Below are 26,014 nucleotides of genomic sequence, written 5' to 3' on the forward strand. Positions count from 1 at the left end.
TCTGTTCATAGCAATGAAACTCTAAGATAATGAAAGGCAGAGAAAAGAGCATGAGAGGGATGTCAATGAAGGAGGAAGAATGAAATCAGAACAGAAAAGGGAGAAGAAAGAACCAGAAAACAGAGGGCTATGGTACAGATACAGCAAAGTGAATGATTACAGAACCTCCCAGGAAGAGAACACAGTGCTTTTCCTCCCGGTGTGATGAGGGTCCCTCCATGGCCCAGCTGTCTCCCAATCCTCCTCCAGCACCAGCTCAGGGCTCCTCTGGAGCCTGTACCCATTGTTCCTGCTCACGACATCAGTTTTCACCACCTAATTCAGGGCTGACACGGAAACTTTCAAGACTGTGATGGGTTTTTGCAAATCTCAAACAACACATAGCAAAGCAATTGCTCAACTGATTCCTTAGATGCCACCACCTGGGGTAAGTGCAGGCCAGCTGTTGAACAGCTGTCCCACATCAGCCCTCTGAGACAGAGGTGGAGTGGAGCTGTAATTCAGCAAGATAAAGAGAAAGCTCAGGGGCCAGGGACTCACAGCACGAGCTGAGGCCTGCAGAACTACGGCCCAGGCTCTTGGCCTGAGTTTTCTTTGTCCTTGCAGTTTTATTATAAATACACTCATAAAAATAAGTACCACTCTCCTTTTGCAAAAACACTTTATAATTTAAGCATTTCCCATGCATTGTTTCATTTGATCCCTTTGCATTTAAAATTGTTTTAAAATTAGCTAAATGTCAGATGTATTTATATCCTCCCCCCACTTGACCTACATAGTTTGCACAAACGTTGTCTGATGCTTTCTTATAAATGTAGCACAGGAGGAAAAAATGCCTTTGCATCCTCCCCTCCCCCCCTGGCAAAGCAGCCCTTTCTCTCCTCTGGCCACTTCTCTTGACACTGTAATTACAGGTTTTTGCAACTTTGTTTTCCTGTCTGTGTCTCAGGGGTGGCAATTCTTTGTTCCCTTTCCACTTCCCTTTGAGAAAGCAGTTTGTCCCTTGCACCTGTGGCTTGCCCCTTTTCCCTCCTCCAATTGTCACCAGGTTCTTCAGTACCTAAGGACTATGAGAGGCACAACAATTGTTACCTGGTCATCGCTCCCTCTGGTCCTCAGCCTGTAGCCGTTCTTTCATGCCCCGTGTTTTATTGTTTGGAGCAAGCTCTCTCTTCACTGAACTGGGTAACATTAGAAGTTAGTGAACCTCTCTTAGCAGATGTTCCCACAACGGTAATACCACAGTAGAGTCCAGCTCACTTTATAGGCGTGTGATTAAACGTTAGAGAGGAGGCGTGGGACACAGTTCAGCTGTCAGAGTGCTTGCCTTGCGTGCCTCGATCATCCTCAGCACCACACAGACTGGAAATGGTGGCTCTTGCTTGTAATCCCAATACTGATGAAGCAGAAGCAGGAGGGTCAGATACTCAAGGCCCTCCATCCTCAGATACAGTGTGAGTTTGAAACTATCCCAGGCTATATGAAATCTTGTCAAAAGAAAATGCATAACTACCCTAGAGCCTTGTATCTGCCATGGCGTGAGCACCCATGGCTGTCATCCGCCGGTCTCTCCGTTGGCAATTTCACCTCATTTAGAATCCTAAGGCGAACCCTTGGCTGTGGAATGACAAGCTCTGTGAGTCATCTCAGCCTCTCACCTCCTTGGACTAGACACTCATCTTTGTCTCATTTAACAAGAACAGAAACTGGGATGATGAAAAGTGGCCAGGAATCAAAGGAAAGACAGGTAAAGGTACTCTGTAGAGTCTATGGAAATCTACCAAGTCAGCTTTCCTGATCAGGGCTGTAGTTCCTGATCACTGCAAAAGTTTCTGTACTTTCTTAAAGACATCGTTAAAGCAGTAGAACATACATGTAAAATGTACCATCTTAACCAACTTTAGTGTAGCTTAGTAATGCGTGTATCTATATTATTACATTACTGCATAACCAATCAGTAGAAAACTTTTATCTTCCAAAAACTGAAAAGACTGCCTAATGTACAAAACCAGCCTCTAAGGTGTGAGCTCTGAGATCCTCTGAGATCCCTGTCTTCTAAGTCTGGGGCAGGTCATTGAGCTGGCCCATCCAGCAGAGGGCTGTTTTAGAGTTACCCAGGGATGGGCTCATGAGTTTCCCCTGTGCTACATTTTCTCCATAAGAAAACTCTCCCTTCCTGACATCATTGCCACAGCAGAGTTAGCATTTGGCTTCTGGAGTTATGCACATTCATTATAAAGAGCAGGCCCTTACAACTCCAGAGTGGTAAAAATGGCTCATGCCTCAAAGGGCAGAAAGACCACAGAGAAGCTATGCCCACTTAGAGGAGTCACAAGTTCTTGGACCAGTGGTTTGCTTCTGTTCGAGTTCATTTTCCCTTGCTATAATGAAATGCATGAAGCTCAGAACCTATAAGGAAACGAGTTCTACTTAGCTCATGATTTTGAAGATGGAAAGTTTGAACAGCATAGTACTCATGCTGACAGGGCCCTTAAAATGGCTTCATTCCACTGGGGCAGACGGACACAGTGAGAACTTTTGTGAGCAGTGGTTTATAACACTAAGTGAATGCTTGCTTCCAGAGGAAAGCTTAGGAATCAGGAAATAAAACTTAAATGGCTTAAGAAGTCCCCAAGATTCATACAGCATATCTCCAGAGTTATAAAAACAGGAACAATTGCTGAGGAGAAGAAAATCTCCAATCAGCCAAATTGCCTAAAAGTCATTCAGAGAGCTCCAGGCAGGGATGCTAGGGTGGATGTTCTGGTGAAACTCCTGTCAGTAAATCTCACCCATATTCCTGTAAGTAATCCTAAGACATTTGCTTGTTCACTAAGCTAGAGTTGGGGGAAGTGATTTCTTGGGTCTGTCATTGGTACCCAGTTATGGGTAAGTTGACATTTGTTTATATCTCCCTAGGAAAAGTCACACAAGAGTCAGATGGTTGAATGGGAAGCCAGAGGATGATTCAGGGACCAGTTTTGCTCTTGTGAGAATTCAGGGTGCCCCAAGTACTCCTAGATGCAACATTATTAGCCACTGGTTAGCTCTCCCAATGCATCCTACCTCTTAAAGATCCTACCGTCTCTTAATGCCATCATAGTGGACAGCCAAGTTTCCAATGCATGTATCCTCGACAAATCATGTCTAAGAGAATCATGCCTGGTCCAAATGCTGAAGATAAGTGACTTCTGAGTGCTCAGCCTTAAGTGGGACATCTGTATCAACCCTCTGCCTAAGGTACAAGACCACCAGTGAAAGCGGCCAGAAAAAATAGGAGAGTTGAAGAACCGAAGAACATTGGGAAATCCTGTCTTCTGGACACGACATAGCCATTGCACTCATGAACTTTCTGTAAGCAGCTTCACTCACCTACTACAACTATCAAGTTAGCAAGACCCACTCAACATTCCAGTGGGCAGCACTAGTTAGATTCCCTGGGTTATATACAAGAAAGGAGAAGACAAAGTAGAGAGAGGTATGAGTTGCTGTGCCTGGAGGAGTGGCTGGGGAATCGGGGACGCATATGATCAAGATGCATTGTTTACAGGTATGCAGTTGACAATAACAAAATAAAAGCTATCCAATTTTAAGAAAGGAGCCCTGGGGACCAGCTAGAGAGATGGCCCAGTAGTTGAGAGCACCCACTGCTCTCCCTGAGGCCCTGGGTTTGGGTCTCAGGATGCAGATAGCAGTTCACAGCCATCCTTAACTTCAGCTCCAGGGATTCAATCCCCTCTTCTGGCCTCTGTAAGCACCAGGCATACCCATTGCACACATGCATACAAGCAGGCAAAATACTTATACAAATAAAAGAACAAAGAAACGTATCTTTTTAAAGACGCTGTGTCCTGAATATCTGTAGCCAATGCCTTTTCTCTTGTTCACCATTTTTGCTCTTTGTCCATCCCCCCAACCCTGTTTATGGAAACATCCTTCACTTGTCCTTTGATTTTTTTTTTGCTATTTTTGTTCCATTTTCTTCATCTTTATATGGGAGAAAATGGTCTGCATTGATCACTTCTGTGGAAGGGAAGAGCTATTCTGTTATTTAAAGTCCTTGGCTCGATGCCTCCCTTTGAGCTTTTAACATGCCCCACTTCTTCAAGTTATCTTGAAAGAGGAGAGGCCGTGGTACCTTTAATGATTCCTTTAATAATTTTTAATTTCTTCCTGATTCATAGGAACTCGCAGAGTCTCTAGTTGATCTTGCCAAGTTACCAAGATTGTGGAAATGCTTTCCTCTTCATCAGGAGAGAAACCTCTTGGTCATCACTCTGCTCCAAGGCCCTGTGAGACACGAGCGTCGGTTGCTTATCTTTGTGTCTTGGGCTCCTCATCTCATACAAAGAGAAACATACGCTACGCAAAGACCGAGTGCTGGCTGTGGTAATTCTCCGCATCTTTGTCGCTCTGGCACCTGGACACCCTGATCAGAAAGATACGTTTTGTAACCAACTCTAGTTCATGAATAGCTTGTCCTTTTTTATTAGCCTGTTTCTCCACCACCTTTTGCAAATTTTATGCTAGATTATCAGGATAAAAACCATCTGGGTTTCATTGTTCCGTTTTATACGTTCACAGGCTTTATTGGGTCGGCTCCATAGCCGGTGCACCTAACTAAACAACCCGATCCCAGGGCCTTTAAATATTCACATGCGCACTGCGGTCGTGCAGCGTCTCTTGCGGATTCTTACACTTTTCCATGTAATATTTTTAGCAGGGACTCATTGAGTTTATATATTTAGTTTAAACCTTTTCCTCTTTTCAATTTTTTTTATGTTTACCTTTTTAAAATTTCGCATACAGAATAATGGGTTTCATTATGACATTTCATATAGACATGTCACTGTTTGCTATGGGTCATTCTGCTTCACTATTGCTCCCTTAATCTTCTTTCCCAACTTTGGTTGATTACTACACCCCCGACATAATCCCCTCCTTTCAGTCAAAACATTATTTCATTATGTTATTTTTTGTCTTTCCCCTCTTTCTTTAAGTGTCTTCCTCCTCTCTTATGGTCCCCCTTTTACCACCACCCTCACATACGTGGGTTGAGGCGGGGGAGAAATGTAAATCTACAGCCTATATATGAAAGCAAGCACACAGAATTTGTCCTTTTTAAGGCTGGCTTATTTTGAGTAACATAATGATCTCCAGTTGCATTCATAGTCTTGCAAAGGTCATAATTCCATTTTCTTTTATGACCGAATTAAAGTCCATAATTTTATGCAGGTATACCATGGTTCTTTATCCGTTCATCGATTGGTGCACATCTAGGATCATTCTATTTCTTAACCCGTGAGCAGTACAGCTGGATAACATTGTGGTTTCACTTTCAGTTTTTTGAGAAATCTCCATACCGATTTCCACAGTGGCTACACCAGCCTACTTTCCTTCCAGCAATGAATAGGGTTTCTCTTTACCTAGCATAATTCACAGGTTCACTCACTCCTTGTAATAACAATAAGGAAATATTAGTTATGACCTAAAATATCTAACATTAGGGGAATGGACAAATAGTATGATATATTAACACAATTCATCTTATAAATAAATATTACAATTTTTCCCCTAGATTTATTTATTGTTGCCTACATGATGAGATATTTCTGACCTCTTAGGTATTTTAGAAAACTGCAGAGCATGAGTGTGATGATCCCATACATGCTTTTTAAAGAATTTGATGAAGCTAGTTCTTTTCACGGGTATTGAAAAGCTAAGAGATCCTTCCATTTTCCATCTGCACCCAGAGCTGACACTGTGACACAGTTCTCTGTACTCAGATCTCCCCAGGAGAGAGCTGGTCTCCCAAGAGTGCTGACACACCTGAGACAAGCTACTGTCAGAGACAGCAAGACCAGTTAGCACCACAGATAACCAGATGGTAAGAGGCAAGTGCAAGAACCTAAGCAACAGAAACCAAGGTCACTTGGCATCATCAGAACCCAGTTCTCCCAAACCACGGCAAGTCCTGGATACTTCAACACAGAAAAGTAAGATTCTGATTTAAAATCACATCTCATAATGATGTTAGATGACTTTAAGAAGGACATAAATAATTCCCATAAAGAAATATAGGACAACACAGATAAACAGGTAGAAGCCCTTAAATAGGAAACACAAAACTCCCTTAAAGAATTACAGGAAAACACAAACAAACAAGTAAAGGAGTTGAACAAAACTATCCAGGATTTAAAAATGGAAATAGAAACAATAAAGAAATCACAAAGGGAGATAACCCTGGAGATAGAAAACCTAGGAAAGAAATCAAGAGTCATAGAGGCAAACATCACCAACAGAATACAAGAGATAGAAGGGAGAATCTCAGGTGCAGAAGATAACATAGAAAACATTGATACAACAGCCAAAGAAAATGGAAAACACAAAAAGATCCCAACCCAAATCATCCAGGAAATCCAGGACACAATGAGAAGATCAAATCTAAGGATAATAGGTATAGAAAAGAGCAAAGATTCCCAACTTAAAGGGCCAGTAAATATCTTCAACAAAATTATAGAAGAAAACTTCTCTAAAACATACAAGAAGCCTACAGAACTCCAAATCGATTGGCCTAGAAAGGTAATTCCTCCCATCACATAATAGTCAAAACACCAAATTCACTAAATAAAGAAAGAATATTAAAAGCAGTAAGGAAAAAAGATCAAGTAACATATAAAGGGAGATGTATCAGAACTAAGCCAAACTTTTCATCAGAGACTATGAAAGCTAGAAGATCCTGGGCAGATGTCATACAGACGATAAGAGAACACAAATGCCAGCCCAGACTACTATATCTAGCAAAACTCTCAATTACCATAGATGGAAAAACCAAGATACTCCATGGAAAAACCAAATTTATACAATATATTTCCACAAATCCAGCCCTACAAAGGATAATAGATGGAAAAACAACACAAGGAGGGAAACTACACCCTAGAAAAAGGAAGAAAGCAATCTTCTTTCAACTAACCCAAAAGAAGATAGCTACACAAACATAATTCCACCTCTAACAACAAAAATAATATAAAACAACAATCATTGGTTCCTAATATCTCTCATCCCCTATAAAAAGACATAGACTAACAGACTGGATATGTAAAGAGGACCCAGCATTTTGCTGCATACAGGGAACACACTTCAGTGACAAAGACAGACACTACCTCAGAGTAAAGGCTGGAAAACAATTTTCCAAGCAAATGGTCCCAAGAAACAAGTTGGAGTAGCCATTCTAATGTTGAATAAAATTGACTTTCAACCAAAAGTTATAAAAAAAGATAAGGCAGGACACTTCATACATGTCAAAGGAAAAATCCACCAAGATAAACTCTCAATTCTGAATATCTGGCTCCAAATGCAAGGACACCCACATTCATAAAAGAAACTTTACTAAAGCTCAAAGCACAAATAGCACCTCACACAATAATAGTGGGTGACTTCAACACCCCACTCTCATCAACGGACAGATCATGGAAAAAGAAACTAAACAGAGACACATTGAAACTAACAGAAGTTATGAACCAAATGGATTTAACATATATATATATGTATATATATGTATATATATATACAATTCTATCCTAAAACAAAAGAATATAACTTCTTCTCAGCACCTCATGGTACCTTCTCCAAAATTGACCATATAATCTGTCACAAAACAGACCTCAACAGATACAAGAAGATAGAATTAATCCCATGCATCCTATCAGATCACCATGGATTAAGGCTGGTCTTCAATAACAACAAAAAGGACAGAAAGCCCACATACACATGGAAGCTGAATAATGCTCTATTCAATGATAGTGGTCATGGTAGAAATAAAGAAAGAAATTAAAGACTTTTTAGAATTTAATAAAAATGAAGGCACAACATACCCAAAACTTTTGGGACACAATGAAAGCAGTACTAAGAGGAAAACTCATCTCTGAGTGCCTCCAAAAAGAAACTGGAGAGGGCATACACTAGCAGCTTGAAAGCACACCTGAAAGCTCTAGAACAAAAAGAAGCAAAAGGAGTAGAAGGCAGGAAATAAACTCAGGGCTGAAATCAACCAAGTAGAAACAAAAAGGACTATACAAAAAATCAACAAAACCAGGGTCTGGTTCTTTGAGGAAATCAACAAGATAGATAAACCCTTACACAGACTAACCAGAGGGTACAGAAACAGTATCCAAATTAACAAAAATCAGAAATGAAAAGGGAGACATAACAACAGAAACTGAGGGAATCTAAAAAATCATCAGATTCCACTATAAAAGCCTATATTCAGCAAAACTTGAAAATCTGGATGAAATGGACAATTTTCTAGACAGATATCAGGTACCAAAGTTAAATCAAGATCAGATAAACCATGTCAACAGTTCAATAACTCCTAACAAAATAAAAGCAGTCATTAAAAGTCCCCCAACTAAAAAAAGGCCAAGACCAGATGGGTTTAGTGATAAAATCTATCAGACCTTCATAGAAGACCTAATACGAATACTGTCCAAACTATTCCACAAAATAGAAACAGAAGGAATACTACCCAATTCATTCTATGAAGCCTCAATCACACTTGTACCTAAACTACACAACGACTCAATAAGGAAAGAGAACTTCAGACCAATTTCCCTTATGAGTATCGATGCCAAAATACTCAATAAAATTCTCACAAACCGAATCCAAGAACACATCAAAATGATCATCCATCATGATCAAGTAGGCTTCATCCCAGGGATGCAGGAATGATTCAGTATATGGAAATCCATCAATGTAATTCACTATATAAACAAAGTAAAACAAACAAACAAACAAACACATGATCATCTCATTAATCACTGAGAAGGCATTTAACAATATTTAACACCCCTTGATGATAAAAGTCTTGGAAAGATCAGGAATTCATGGTTCATACCTAAACATAGTAAAAGCAATATACAGCAAACCAGTAGCCAACATTAAACTAAATGGAGAGAAACTTGAAGCAATCCCACTAAAATCCAGGAGTAGACAAGGTACCCACTCTCTACCTATTCAATATAGTACCTGAAGTCCTAGCTAGAGCGATTAGACAACAAAAAGAGGTCAAAGGGATACATATTGGAAAAGGAGAAGTAAAAAATGTCACTATTTGCAGATGATATGATAGTATACTTAAGTAACCTCAAAAGTTCCACCAGAAAATGCCTACAGCTGATAAACACCTTCAGCCAAGTGGCTGGATATAAAATTAACTCAAACAAATCAGTAGCCTTCCTCTACTCAAAGGATAAATAAGCTGAGAAAGAAATTACAGAAAGGACACTCTTCACAATAGTCACAAATAACATAAAATACCTTGGGGTGACTTTAACTGAGCAAGTGCAACTCTGTATGACAAGAACTTCAAGTCTCCGAAGAAAGAAATTGAAGAAGATCTCAGAATATGGAAGGATCTTCCATGCTTATGGATTGGCAGGATTAATATAGTAAAAATGGCCATTTTTGCCAAAAGCAATCTACAGATTCAATGGAATCCCATCAACATTCCAACTCAATTCTTCATAAAGTTCGAAACAGCAATTTGCAAATTCATCTGGAATAACAAAATACCCAGGATAGCAAAAACTATCCTCAACAATGAAAGAACTTCTGGGGAAATCCCCATCTCTAACCTCCAGCTGTATTACAGAGCAATAGTGATAAAAACTGTATGGTTGGTACAGAGACAGGCAGGTAGATCAACGGAATAGAATTGAAGACCCAGCAAGGAACCCACACACCTATGGTCACTTGATCTTTGACAAAGGAGATAAAACCATCCAGTACAAAATGGTGCTAGTTCAATTGGTGGTCAGCATGTAGAAGAATGCAAATCGATCCATTCTTATTGCCTTGTACAAAGATCAAGTCCAAGTGGATCAAGGACCTTCACTTAAATAGAACCAGACACACTGAAACTAATAGAAAAAAAAGTGGGGAAGAGCCTGGAACACATGGGCACAGGAGAAAATTTCCTGAACAGAACACCAATGGCTTATGCTCTAAGATCAAGAATCAACAAATCGGACCTCATAAAATTGCAAAGTTTCTGTAAGGCAAAGGATATTGTCAATAGGACATAATGGCAACCAACAGATTGGGAAAAGATCTTTACCAATCCTACATTCGATAGAGGGCTGATATCCAATATATACAAAGAACTGGAGAAGTTAGACTCCAGAGAATCCAATAATCCTTTTAAAAAATGCAGTACAGAACTAAAATAATTCTCAACTGAGGAATATTGAATGGCCAAGGAGCACCTAAAGAAATGTTCAATATCCTTGGTCATTAGTGAAATGCAAATTAAAACAAACCTCAGATTCCACCTCACAGCAGTCTTAATGGCTAAGATCAAGAACTCAGGTGACAGTCGATGCTGGTGAGGATGTAGAGAAAGAGGAACACTACTTGATTGCTGTTGGGATTGTAAGCAGGTACAACCATTGTGGAAATCATTCTGGTGGTTCCTCAGAAAATCTGACATAGTACTACCTTAGTTCCCAGTTATACCACTCCTGGGCATATACCCAAAAGATGCTACAACATATAACAAGTACACAGGCTCCACTATGTTCATAGCAGCCTTATTTATAATAGCCAGAAGCTGGGAAGAACCCAGTTGTCCTTCAACAGAGAAATGGAAACAGAAAATGTACATTTACACAATGTAATTCTACTCAGCTATTAAAAACAATGACTCCATGAAACTCTTAGGCAGATGGATGGAACAAGAAAATATCATCCTGAGTGAGGTAATCCAGTCACAAAAGAAAACACATGGTATCTGCTCACTGATACATGGATATTAGCCCAGAAGCTAGGAATACCCAAGATACAATTCACAGACCACATGAAACTCAAGAAGAAGGAAGACCAAAGTGTGGATGCTTCAGTCCGTCTTAGAAGGGGAAAAATACTCACAGGAAGAAATATGGAGACAAAGAATGGAGCAGAGACTGAAGGAAAGGCCATCTAGGGACTGTCCCACCTAGGGATCCAGCCCATATACAGTCACCAAACCAGACAATATTGTGGATGCCAAGAAGTGTATGCTGACAGGAGACTGATATACCTGTCTTCTGAGAGGATCTACCAGATCTTGACAAACACAGAGGCTGATACACACAGCCAACTATTAAACCGAGAACACTGGGGTCCCCAATGGAGAAGTTAGAGAAAGGACTGAAGGAGCTGAAGGGGTTTGCAACCTCATAAGAAGAACAACAACCAACCAGACCCTTAAGCTCCCAGGGACTAAACCACCATCCCAAGAGAACACAGGGATGGACCTATGGCTCCATTCACATATGTAGCAGAGGATGGCCTTGTTGGGCATCAGTGGGAGGAGAGGCCCTTGGTCCTGTCAAAGCTTGATGCCCCAATGTAGGGAAATGTCAGGGTGGGTATGTGGGAGGGAGTGGTTGGGTGGGTGAAGAAGCATCCTCATATAAATGGGGGCAGGAGGCACGGGCAGGAAAGGGGATAACATTTAAAATGTAAATAAAAAAATCCAATAAAAGGAAAAAAAGAATTTCAAATAAGCCAGAAATAATGAAAAAAAAGAAAAAGAAAAAGAAAAGAAAAGCTGCACAAATATTTGGTTAATTGTCTTTGGTTTTGTAGATTGAAAAAATTCTTTAACATTATTTAATAATACTTATTACTTAATATCATTTATTATTTGATACTTTTATTTATTAAGTATTATCTATTTTCCTATAGTGATCACCTATTTTTAACACAAAAAATTACAACTAAAATTTTTAAAAATTAAAAAAAAAAAAGGAACTGTGCACTGACCAGAAAGCCCACTTATACAAACTGAGAAAGACAAGTGCTACTCCGGGAATTATTTAAGTTTATTTAAGTTTTACCCCTTAATTTACATAGGCTAATCAATTTTTTTCCTTTCGATTTTTTTCCTGTCGTGGCAAAATCATTACCATTTGCAAATCTTCTTTTGACTTCTATTTCTTCTTCGTATTTGTTCAGTTTTCCACCCAGATCAAGATTCACATTCCTCTCAGGGTTTTACTTCAGCCTTAGGAGACACAGAACAATTGAAACAGACATTTATTTAGAAGATCCTTTGGCTAAAAAGCATTGGCTCTCCCTGGGCCAACGAACCAAGTAAAGCAGGTGAAAGTCTGTCAGTTCTGCCACCGTTTCATTGCCTACTCTTTGGCTCAAGGCATGGAGGTAAGTACTTATCCTTGCTTCTCCACCCTGAGGGCAAACGTTGCAGAATGGACCCCACCTCTTCCCTGGATAAGGATGTTGCAACCTCAGCAACACATGGACTAGCAGCTTAACATCTTACTGGCTCACCTTGAAAGACCCGAGTGAGATAATGAAGGACTGTACTGAGTAGTAGCTCCCTTGGCCAGACTCTTTAATTACACATACCTCTTGCCCTGTACTTAAATGTGAGTTCATGTCAGTACACCAGTCACTGAACTTCCCAAAACAGACATATTGTATAGGACTCCTTTCTGTTTTCCACCATTATAGATTCTTTAATTGACCTACCATAAATGAATGACTGAACAGAGCTTGCTGAGGCCACCAGAGCCCCGCTTCATGCTAAAAACACCAGTAACATTGTTGTACCTTTATCCTCTCCTACCATGCGTCTTGACCCTGCAGAGTTTCTGTGGAAGTCTTGTACTCATTTTGTAGGGAGCTAATTCTAGTAAGCAGACACAATTAACAGGCCAGTTACAGTCTTAAAATCGTTTCCCATGCATAATTTATTTAATTTCCCTAATTGGTCTTTTCAGGAAGTGGATAAAACTTTATTAACCTTATTTTGCAAAGGACAAGACTAGGCTTTCCCACACTTGCCTTCAGTAGGACCACACAGTTAGCTAGTGGCTCCAAACTCAGAGGTTTCCTCTCTACTCTTTAATACTACGCCCAAGCAGAGCTGTCAGATACATGATTATTATCATTCAGAATAAAGCCATTTAACACCCAAAATGGTAACCAGGAAGGAAGAAAACTCAAGATAGTATCATGTCAAAAGGGCAGCAGTGGACTGGAGAGGATGACTCAGTGATTCAGTGATTAAGAACACTGGCTGCTCTTTAAAGAAGTTCTAGGCTCAGTTCCCAGCACCAACATGATGCTGTAACACCAGTACCAGGGGATCTGGTGTGCAGAAATGCATGCAGACAAAATACCGAATACAAATTGTAGTGGCTTGCATATGCTTGGCATTATTAGGAGTTGTGGTCTTGTTGGAGTAGGTTTGGCCTTGTTAGAGGGAGCGTGTCACCCTTCTCCTAGCTACCTGGGAGCTAGTCTTCTGTTTGTCTTCAGAACAAGATGCAGAGCTCTCAGTTCCTCCTGCCCCATACTTGTCTGGACACTGCCATGCTCCCACCATGATGATAATGGACTAAACCTCTGAACCTGTAACCGGCCTCAATTAAATGTTGTCCTTATAAGAATTGCCTTGCTCCGAGCGTCTCTTTACAACAATGAAAACCCTAACTCAGACACACATAAGCTACAACATGGAAAAAACAAATCCTGGAAGGGGCAGCTTGACCCAGGCAGAGAGCAGCTCAGAGCTATCCATGGTCCTGAGATCTCCTGGCTGAGTCCACACTGACCACTTGGCTCTCCAGAGCGCAGTCCGGACTCCGCTTTTCACTGTTCTGCTACTGTATTATTTAGGCTTTTGAGTCCTACTGGCCATTCCGTTTCATGTTACCTCCGTTTCTCTTTTAACAAGTGTCAAGAAGCTAGTCTGTTGGTATACACTCCGTGTAATTGTTTTCGTGCATGATTGCCGTTCTTGAACCGAAAGGGTCAACTTAGCCTTGATAAATAATGGATTACTCTACTCATCTTCGACTTTGGAAAAACATTCAGCCAACATTTAGTTGTTATTCTTAGCCTTCTGAGTATTTGTGCTATCTATTCTATGCATTCTACTTCTGCTCCACTGACATTTCTTTTCTTTTCTAGCCTTTCTTTTTAACATTTCCTCTTGCCTCTTCGTTGTTTCTCAGACTTTCTGCAATCCTTTATGTCCACTGTTGCTCTCCTCCTTCTGCATTTTAGATTCCAGTGACAAATATGAGTCTTTGTTTTTCTTTGCCTTAATGGATTTACCTCAGTATTTCTTTTTTTTTTCTTTTTCATTTTTTAATTTTATTTTTCTTGGATACTATATGATTTCTTTTTCAAATGTTATCCTCTTTCCCCCCTCCCCTATACTCCCATCCCCCTGCCTCTATGAAGATGCTCCCACTCCCACCCGTCCACTCCCACCTCAACGCCCTGGCATTCCCTTACATTGGGGAAACACAGCTCAGTACTTCTCGAGAAAGGAATGAAAAATCTCTTGTGACATTTCAATTTCCCAGTCCATCTCTCATCATTTCTTCTGCATTGCACAAGGTCCTTCTCAACCTGATTTTCCTTCCTAAGAACTCAGAGACCTATTACTTCCCTACAACCCTGGCTATCACATGAGAAAGCTTGTACCATCCCAGGACTCTGCCATTCTGTCATTATTGTGCTTCTTGGTGTCTTACCTCTACTGAACCGTGTGGTCCATGACCACCCTCTTGCCTCAGCTGTTAAATGTAAGGTCTAAGAAGAAGGAGATCTTGGATTATTTAAACTCCAGACCAGAAGGAGTTGGCACAAATATGTGATTGGGCAGGGAAACTCGAAAGTGGCATTTTGCAAATGAGCCAATTCAGGCACATGAATGAACTTAACAAAACTAGATGTCAAAGCCAAAGCAGGAAGCCTCAACAAGGTGCTGGCACATGTGCACGCACATGTGTGGTATGTGTGGTGTATGTGTGCCCATGTGCATATGTGGTATTGTTGTCACTGCTGTTGTTGCTGTTGACTGAAGAGATTCTCCTTGTGGTTGAAGAGGAAGATGATGCATGCTACCTAGGGTCTTCTCTTGGATCCCTGGAGAGGGCACTGTGTCTGAAATAAGACATTTATATTCTGCATCATGGCGTCTTTCAAGGCATTAGGATGTTGTGATAATCACCAAAAAAATTCCTCCAAATGCTTCAAGCCACTAGAGAATGAAATGGGGCTGGGGTGGGGATAAGGGTGATGTTTAAATACAAAGCAAATAATTGATTTTTCTAAGGCATACAGTAGCATGTGACTAAAAATAGCCACCTGTTTCAGGTTGGGTCCCAAATTGGAAGAGCTTTTCACATACCAGATTCAAAAAGCATCTGTCATGCAGTAGCCATGGCAACAGCCATCCCTGAGCAAATGTGGAGAGATGTTTTTGGAATGGGGCTGGAAAAGGAAGTGGATGTGACAGCCTCTGGGTGAGAGGTGAGCCTCTCTGCTCTTCCCTGGGGTTGAAGTCACATCTGTCTCTCTTATTCCCCAGCTCTCTAATTTCTAGTCATTTTGTTTTTATTTTCTCTGTGGGTGTAGTTTGTAGAGTCAGTTGGTGCCTTTCCAATGGGCTGGGAGGGGAGAAGAGAAGTCAGGACAGCCCACCATAAAGCTAGGCTGCTTTGGGGACCTTGGAGACTTCCAGAGGAGGGAGGGGTTCCAATGGGATGTGTGCTATTCTGTTGTCTGTATTTTGCTTGTCCCTAATGATCATAAGGCACGTTTAATCTGTTTTTGGTGAGTATGTATGTATTCCCCTCACCAAACACCCACACATACGTACATGGAGTCTGGTGGATAACGTCTCGTGTTATTCTTCAGGACCTGTCCACTTTTTTTTTTTTTGAGGTAGGGGCTCCCACTGGCCTGGGACTTGTCAGTTAGGTTAGACTGGCTGACCATTGAACCTGAGATAGCCTTTTCTCTACCTCCCCAGCACTGGGATTACAAGTAGACACAGAGAACCATGCCTGGCGTTTTAATGTGAGCTCTGGGATTGAACTTGGGTCCCCATGGTTGTGTAGCAAGCCCTTTACAAACTAAGCTACCTCCCCAGCCCCTTAAAATTATTATTTATCATAATGCAGTCCGGGGGTCCCTCGCCTCTGCCCCTTAGTTTCATGTCCCTTGAGGCCAGCAAATTCTCTGTTGAATGTCTCCATAGTTCTGTGGTTCTTTCCCAGCCTTTTGCAGAGTTCTTGGAGGTGCACAGACTTCTTTGAGAAACTACAGAAAAAGGTTTCTTAATACCCACCCCTCCAGCTTACTCTTAGCATCTCCACTTCTGACAGATGCTTGGAAGTTGTTAAGCAGGAGTCTGTGCTACTCTCCCACCTTGGAGACAGTTGCAAACTCTGAAGGGATCAGCATCAATCATAGTGCTCATGGTATGCCGTCCAGTAAATGAAAAATGCAGATGTCTAGGATGCTTCAGATGACCCCAGAACCAGGGACAGACATGTGAGGATGGAAAGCCAGAGTCTGCTCAGTGTGTTCTCAAGACAGCTGAATATGGAAGCCATTTGGTCCCTAGGGAGATCCCTAAAATTGGAATAATGGTTAGCATAGGTTTTCAGAAGTTGAAACCAATAGTCACTGTGGCATCCGGGCCTCCACTAGGCACTACCTGAATGCCCTTCCCCCAAGGAAGAACTCATCATGATTACAGAGCTCTAGGTCCTGGCCATTATGGTTGTGCAGAAACTGTTTCCCTAGCATTCTCCTTTTCAGCCCTCTGTTTACCGGATTTAATACATACATATATACATACATACATTACTTACATACATACATACATTACATACATACATGCATACATTTACCAGGCATCCACATCTGTATGTCCTTTACAGTATAGAAAGCCTAGACTCAGTAGACTCATCATTCATTCATCATTCATTCATTCATTCATTCACTTATTCTAAAATTCCACCTCAAGAGCTACTTACTGTATGCCAGGCATCGTGCTGTGTGTTTTCCGATCCCTGTCTTCACATACCTTGCATTTCGATAAGAATGGGAATCTTTATTGTTAGGATAGTTCTTGATGATGAGGGCCATCCAGTACCAGGAAGTCTGGATTAGTTTATAAGTGTTTCAACTCTTTTCTTCCATTCTTTCTTCTTAACGTACTGGTAAAAGGAGGTTTTCTGGTGCCAGAGAGATGGTTTCTCTAGTTCAGCTGCATCCTAGACCTAACAAAGGAGCCCTCTGGGGGCCCAACTCTTACATACAAATGAACCAACTCCGAGCTCAGAAGGACCCAAAATATCCTCCTGAGAGCTCCCAGCTTCAGCTACCTTTGTAAAGCCCAAACCACTCTAGGCAAGGCAGCAAGCAGGCCTCAAGGAGCAGTCATCATACTCCCAGAGGCTCAGCAAATCACAGAAAGCAGCCAGGGCAGCATCTGGCTGGTCTGCTCACCCTCTCACCATTTTTTCTTCAAACATCCTTTCCTCACATCTGGCCAACCCTGTTGCTTCCTGTGTGATCCTGAGGGTTCTGATGGCCCTTTCCTCTTCGAAACTGCACTGTCAATAGTCCACTGATCTATTGGGCTCAGCAATAAAATAAATAAAATAAAATAAAGTCTCCATTTTAAAACATGACCTGAAACTCTGGAGGCAGGACTGCTGTATTCAAACTCATATCAACCACTCCCTGAGCCATAGATACAGTTTTTTGTCTCAACACTAACATACTTGGACACACGTGCGTGCGTGCGCGAGCACACACACACACACACACACACACACACACACACACACACACACACACACACACACACACCAGAAAGTGGTGGGCAGAATTAAATTAAATGAGATCATCCCTGCAGAACATTTAATGTAGAACAACTCCCACAGGTAAGTTCTAGGTAAGTGTCATCTACAGACTATTGGACCTAGGATTTTTTTTTAAAGTCTGCAACCAGATGAAACGTTCTAGAATTTTCAGTCTTCATAGCTATGATCTGACTTGATTCCACAGCATGTTCTCACAGCGTGTGAGCGGTAGTGAGTTACTTGTGTTTCATGGACAAGGAACTTGATCTAGTGGGAAGGGTTGGATTAGAACCCAGCTCTGTCAATAATGAGTTCTTCTTCCAGACAGGATGTGCTGTGACTAGTATTTGGCCTTCAGACAGATAGGCTTAATAGCAGCCCCCATCACCTGTTAATTACCCTGTGTGTGCTGTGGATCCTGTATATCTCTCTGCTCCCATCTTCAGAACTGCTACATCACTTGGGATTTTAAACAAAACTGATTTTAATCAGTTGGCTAGAATATGGGGGAATGAGCAAGCTCATAGGTCTTTTTCTTTCTTTCCCTTTCTCTTCTATTATTTTGTAAGAGAGACTTGCGTAGCCCAGGATAGCCTAAAACTCGTGATCTTTCTGCCTCGTGAACTGGGATATTAGGCCAGTGCCAGCATGCCTAGCTAGTATTTCTGCTTTCTCATAAAGCAAATCTCAGATAAGGAAGAGGCTCCTGCACACGGCTGTTCATCAAAATGCTGCCCGAATAATAGAATTTATAGGAAAATACCATGCTCCATAGCAGGAAAATATAAAAACAGGAAGTGTGATATTTCTTCATGCTGGGGCAATATAGAAACCTCAAAAATGATGTTTGCAAAGTTCAGCACATAAACTGGGTTTATGGTCAGATCAATACGGCATGCCTTCTCTCCCTCTTGGAAGCTAATGCCTCATTTTATCACAGTTGTATATGGCTTAAAATGCAGCTACTGTCACCAGACTGGTTAGGAAAAATTAATAAGAGTTTGCCAGCCATACCTCTCCAGAGACAACTCTCCAGAGACAACTGTTTTCCACCCCCTTAGCTGAATATTTAGCTTTCTTCTTTCTTTTATTCTTTTTCTAAATATCTAGCTCATATTTGGTATTTTCCTTAATCCATCCAAAATAATAACATTAAAATGTCCTTCTGGGGCCGAGATAATGCAGCTGCCAGTAAAATACTTGAGTACAAAGACCTCAAAGATCCTCAGCACCACAAGGAAAAAGTTGACATTATAAGCATCTTGAAATCTCAGCATCTGGGAGTGGGAGATAGGGGGATGCCTGAGGAACGCAGTCGACATCCAAGTCTGTACTAAGCTCTGGACTTGTAAGACACTGTTTCAAAAGAACAATAAACAGTTTATGAGGAACAACTCCTGAGGTTGATCTCTGGATTCTACATGCACACACACACGCACATGTGCTCACACAGATACACACAAATGTTTTTAGGGGTTTTTATACCTAGAGGTTTGGGCTGCTATCTCCCCCACAGAAAAAGCTCAAGGAAGCAATGATCTTTATAAGTATGAAGAATGGGAAAGAGATGCTTGCTGACTGGAAAAGAAGCCAGTGGGAGTTCAATGAGATCCACATCAGAGAGGACCAGGGAGAAAAACATCATCTTCCAGGTGATTTCCAGAGAGGAGAATTATGAGTCCCACCCTACCCCCTCTCACTCTTTCTATACTGATCATTCCTTTCTATTACTGTAGATAATATATTTGGTTCTAAATACAGATGAAAATCCTACTTCGCCCCCTGTAGATGGGAAAGCCAGTCCCCACGAGACCTAAGACTGCTTCTTTAGGCTTTCGGACATGGTCATTTCCTTCCTCCTGTTGTTCTAATCACCACCGTGGCTTCTGTTCCTTGCAGAATAGACAGAGGAGACCATTGAAGGTGGATCCAGGAGTAAATCTCTGGGTGGTTTGATCTGCTGCTGCTGCTGTATGACTTTCTGCAGAATGTCTAAGGTCTGAGATGTGGGTGGCCAGCTCTGAGCCAGGCGTGGCCAACAGCAAGCCTCACACCTCGATCCTAGTTGTATTTACTATTTTTCTTTCACTGTGACAAGATACCTTGACAGAACAATTTAGGAGGGAAAAGACTTATTTTAACTCAAGGTTTGGGGCGGGATACAGTCTATGATGACCACTGAGGAAGATAGTTTCAAAATGGCTACAGCATAGGTTGGTGTCTCATCATAAATTTATCATGCAATAAGCAGAGAGCAACTAAAGCAGGCAGTTATGGCTGTTGAAGGCCAAGCATTGGTGGCCTACACCCACCAAGGCTACATATCACAGAGGTTCTATAAACTTCTCCAAACAGCACCATTGCATGTGGACCAAGTGATGGAGAGGCCCATAAGGGACACCACTCATTCAAACTGTAAAGCCATCTACTGTAGACTAGTGATGACTCTGAAGAATCAGGTCCTGGCAGGAGAAACACATAGACAGGAGGATGGCAGAGGCTTGTGAAACAGAGTTGGTTGGGAATGGAGGACATGAGAAAGGAAAATGGCAATGAGTAACAATAGCCCTTAGCCCTGTGTTTCTCAGCCTGTGGGTTACATATCTCACATCCTGCCTATCAGATATTTACATTACAACTATGACAGAGGCAAAGATTACAGCTGTGATGTAGCAATGAAACTATTTTATGGTCGGGGGGTCACCACAACATGAAGAACTCTATTAAAGGGTCACAGCATTAGGAAGGTTGAGAACCACTGCCTTAGACCCCGAGAAAGAGAAAAGGTAGTTTAGTGTCTCTGTTTTGTTTTTAGAAATAATCCCAAGGCAAAGATAAATGAACAAAGAGCTGGTGTGGCAAGAGCAGGACAAGGAAGTGAGGCGGCTTACCAGGAGCGTGTGCCTGCGGTCCCAGCATCAATTTCAGGGCTGCGCCAGGCTTTTGGGCTACTACTGCCGGGAGCAAATCCAGTGCAACTATACGGGGAGATATCGGAAAACACCCAAGACCCATGTGGAAGAGGTGGCTCTTCATGGTAACACTTGATGAGCTGTGAACGCATAGATCTGTTTTGTCACCTGTAAAAGGAGAACCCATTCCACGCCCTTATCAGTCTGGTGTGCACATAAACACAGTAGCCTATAGCAGCTTCCAGAAATTCCCCTCGGTTAGTAAAGGCAGTTATTGGGAGCTGGAAATCTGGAGAAGTATAAAGTCTAAGGTTTCAGGTCCAGGGTCTTCTACCTGGCAGGGGGAGCTGACATTTCTCAGGGTGGGGCAATGAAAGTTAGCTTTGCCCATTTGTAGCGTGCTCACTCGGTCATATTATTTAATTCAGCACATTGTAAAAGGGGCACTGGTGAGAATCACACTGATGCTCTGGCTCATATGTAGATATGAAAATGCTGACCTCATAAAGGCACAGAAGACCGTAAACATCCCCAGAGGTTATGATGGAGAAGATCTATAGGGATTGGATGATGGGTTCAAAATACATTTGTTTTTTACAGGGGCAATGACTTACAATGTTCTCTAACATAGTAGAATCGGCACCATTCACAGTATGTTAATACATATTTTATCAAGTACTAGAGATAAAGTCACACGTTGCCAGCATGAAGAAATGATAAATATTTAGGGAGACCGAAATAGTAATTACTCTGATTGACGTGTAACACTCTGAATACATGATACATGATCACGCTGTACCCCATAAGTATGTGTAAGTATTAGATATGAGTGGCAATGTTTAACTGGGAACAGATATAAACATGGACTATCCTAGGTGTGTCAGGGAGGTAGTCTCTCAATCTCTTTGAATAGGGATGTGACCCAGATAGGTAAACTTTGTCCTGCTTGTTTCTATGTCAACAGATTCTATAACGTTTTAAATGACTGAGGGAAAAGACAGAGTGTCAGCTCCATGGATAGACATTTAACAAAGCTTGTGGAAGGTATTAGATTAACGCATATTCTCATCTCTTCATGAGCATTAACTAAATGACAGTCTGGTGCATAGCTACAGGGAGAACAGTTTCCTAGAGTGTCTGTGGAACAGTGTGGGAGAGAGGAGGAAAGGGAGGGAGGGAAGGAGGGATGGAGGGAGAGACAACGTATATACTTGTGTGTATGTGGTCTGTTATCAGAAAATGCTTCTTGGGGAAGGAATGTGCAGAGTACGACAAAAGCGTTTCTTCAAGGACAAGAATGGGAAGCATTTCTAGACAGAGGAAAGTCTACACTTAGGCAAAGCTGCACAGGACAAGTGCTGGGTTGGGGGCCTGTGGGCCAGCATTATTCCAGACTGTTGACTACTGATGACCAGACTTCTATTTTTGGATACTTATACACCAGGAGTACAAGAGCTAATGAGAGTCAAGATGTGGAAACAGTCCACATGTACACTAACAGACGAGTGGATAAATAAAGGGTGGCGTGTGCATAAAACGAAATATTAATTGACCACAGAAGGGATGGAATTCTGATATATGCTATAGTAAATGAACCTTAAAACCATTATGCTAAGTGAAATAAGCTAGGCACGAAACAAGAAATATATATAATTCTACTTGCATGGAGAACTCAGAATGGGCAAATTTACACACGGAGAAAATGAGTAGTGGCCACCAGAGCCCGGAGGGAGGGGTAATGGGTTACTATTTAAAGAGTACAGAGTCCCCATTAGAGAGGATCTGCAGATAAATAATAGTAATGGCTGAGTAGAAGTGCTCGATACTACTGAATTTTACACTTAAAATGACTAAAGCAGAGACGTTTATGCCATGCATAATTTACACAACTTTAGAAATTCCTATTTCCATGCAGCTTTTGTGAGAGGACAGTCAATAAACAGAGATTCGATTAGACTATCGCATTATGATAAAAACAAGGAAGGAAGAGAGCTGAGAGAGGGAGGAGGGGTGAGGAGGCATTTGGGGGGACGCAGAATGTGCTTTCCATGGCAGAGTGACACCATAGAGAATCAAGAGGAAAGAGAGAATGCAAGAGATGGGGGTCATGGGTTATGATGGAGGACCCCAGTGTTGTGATTAGATCTTCTATCTCTATCCTGAGAGTCAATGTAGGGCTTAAAGAAAGGCACGAGTGTGTAGCTTTGACCAGTGCATAGGAAATACCAGTGACTGACCAGAGGCAGAGCACGGTCGTCTTGTGGACAGGGAGGAGGACGGTGTCAGATTGGGTGGTGGGAAAGTGTTTCAGATATGGAGTCAGCCAGTTCTGCAGACCAGTCAGAGGTGAGAAGTGAGAGAGGAAGGGGCACCAGGTTTCCTTCTTGGGGCACCAGGTGAATTAGTTAAGACAGGGATCATGGTTGGAAGAAAAAGATGTTGGGTTTAACATTGAACACACAGTCTTCGGAAGGTTCAGGGCACCAATCAGTAGGCATCTCTGAAGAGAAAAGCAGCAGAACAGAAGAAAATCTCTGCCAGCCAATCATCTGACTGAAGACAAGCATTAAGACTATATTATATCTTTAAAAATTAATGACAAAAGAAAAAGCAAGTCAACTGACAAAACGGGCTAATGACCTGGGCCACATCTTAGAAGATGTATCAAAAGCCAAAAGGACAAATGACAAAATACTCAACATCTTTAGCCACCAGGAAACAGAAAGGAAAACTATTTTGAGATTCCACAGGATGCTCGTCAAAATGACGACTTTTAAATAAGTAACGAGTGCTGGTGAGGACGTGGGGGAGGGGAACCTTACATGTTGCTGGCATGGATGTAAATTAGCTCAGGCACTGCAGAAATCAGTGTGAAAGTCCCTCGGAGAGTAAGGATGATGGGAGGAGCCTATGACTCAGCTCCGCCACTCCTGGGTATGTACTCGAAGCTGCCTCAACCAGCATGGAATAGAAATACGCATGCAGCCATATTTGCAGCATCCCTTGTCATAATGGCCAAGATATGGGGCCAGCCTCAGTGCGTGTGACCCATGAAGGAAGGAGGTAAATGTGCTGTATGCGCTTAATGGTGTGATTCTATCACAAAGAAGAATGAACTCCTGTCAGTCACAAGACAGTGGATGGAAGTAGAGGCCATTATGTTTGGTAAGATTGGCAGATACAGGAAGAAACCACTCAGTGTGCTTTCTTTCCTATGTAGAACAAAAGAAAAAGGAAAAAAAAAAACAAGTAAATGCCCGGAAAATAGAGGAACTCCTAGAAAAACACAAGGGACATGGCAAAGCCAGAGGGGAGGATAAAGAAAATAGCTTTACGGTGAGTTCATGGACTATTCATGTGTGGGAACGACACAGTAAAATGTGCTAATAGGTACAACTCATACACATTAGCAAGTACAGTTTTAAAATACACTAGCCTGTGCTTCTAATCCCAGCACTTGGGAGGCAGATCTTTGAGTTCAAGGACATCATGGCCTACAGAGTGAGTTCCAGAATGGCATGGCCAGGACCATTTGAGGCCTAACTGGGGACCAAGTGTTCAAACACCTGGGCACATTACTCATTCAAACCACTATAGATGGGAAGGGGCAATCCTTAACTGACAGTGAAGTTCCACTCTATATCCTGGAACAAGCCTCGTCCACGGAGGGGGCCTTTATTTAGGGCATAGAGTTGTTCTCAGCCTCAGCTTGGGAGATCTTTTCCTGTCTGTTTCAGGTAGGTCCCACCCGCTGTGGGGAGGACTGGATTCCTAACAATGGTCACCAGAACAATGCTCTTGAGTTGATCTCTAAGTCTTAGTCCAACTTTAAGGACCTGTGTTTTTCCCCATGTGCCACCCTCTGTACTTGTTTGGGCTTGCCTTCTCTGCTCCGTTCTTATTCCACCACATCAGCGCTGAGTTAGGACCATTCGAGGCCTCCAGGTTTGCTGGTAGCTGGAGGAGAGCTAGGAAAAGCAGACCATGAAGGACAGAAATCCAGAGACTGGTTGTGGCCTCAAGTTTTCCAGCAATGAGACCCTGGGACAGTCACCCTCCATGCAGTTTCTACCCCTCCATGGCTGAGGGAAGAATTCAAGGCTTCTCAGTGCTCCAGTGGTTCACATTAACAGACAGCAGAGTCAGCCTGTTTGTCCTGAAGCCCAAACCCTTTTCCTTTGCCCTTCTGTGCAGGCCCTGCCTGGGCCTCAGCTTGCTTCATATGCTCTGGCTTAGGGTATTCTTTGCTCTAGAAAGGTTTCTTACCCTGTGAGAATGCTGGGGGGCTTCTCCCTTATGCTCACACATGGGCACAACCTTTGGCCTCTGTTCTCCTTAGGCCCCACCGTCTTCCTACAGGAACCCCATTTTCTCCTCAAGACAGAAGGCTCAACCAGGGCAGTTTAGGCTGGTCTACGAGGCTCGGGATACTTTGGTGCACAAAATGATGTAGTTACTAATTATGGTGTGTGGGGCTGGGGCTTGGGTGTGTCTGGAATTCGGAGAAATAAGCAGAACTGTGCCAACTTACAGTCCCCGGGTCCTTGCTCTTATTTTCCTCCCCAGCTGGGGACATGCTAAAGCCAGCACTGAGCTCACCCTAATGCCATCTCCCAGGATGCAGAGCACGGGCTACGTGGCCACCCCGTGGCATCACAGACAGGCCCTCAAGGATACCGTCTGAAAGATGGCAAAGAGGAAGTTCTCGCTGAGGCTTTCAGGGCCCTCGACGGCTGGCAGGTTTGGGAGTTGTGGGGAGACACAGTCACTGTGCAAAGCCTGCTTGAGACCCTCGGTTGCCCTTTGGCCTCGTTTGTGATTCTTCCCAGCTGGACCACAAATCAAAGTCCAGCATACCCACGTTTTACAGGCTCTGAGGATCACTGGGGACCCTTTTTCCCCATCTTGTCACCCCCAAACAGTTTTCTCTTCAGCCTCCCAGCAAGGGCTCCGTACCAGCCAATCATTTAAATGAAAGTGTACATTTTTATTGTTTTTTTTTAAATTCCATGTCTAACGCGGGACAAAACTTCACAAATACGAATGTCTAACTGCAGAATAGCCTCCCCGCCCCCTTCCTTAAAATCTGCATCCAGTTCAGGCAAGTCCGATGTTTCCCACTGAATCCCTGGACTGCTAGAACTTTCCAAGGCTCTGCGGTCTGTTCTCTCACACCCAGGGAGATTTTAAAATGAAAAACATAAAATAACCTCCCAGAGCGAGAGGTACTGGTCCCATTTTTCCATTGTGTTTGTTGGCTGGGTCCCCTCAGTAAAGCCATGGCTCTCCAATATTTTGGTTACTTATCACTGTATTTCATTAAGTAAACCCGACTCACCAAAAGGGAGGCAGGGGCAGCCAGATTACAGCACCTCACAGTCCTCGACACTTTCGTATTCGATACTAATTTCTCCCTGGAAAACT

This window comes from Rattus rattus, chromosome 7 (assembly GCF_011064425.1).
Source record: "Rattus rattus isolate New Zealand chromosome 7, Rrattus_CSIRO_v1, whole genome shotgun sequence".
NCBI classification, from domain to species: Eukaryota; Metazoa; Chordata; class Mammalia; order Rodentia; family Muridae; genus Rattus; species Rattus rattus.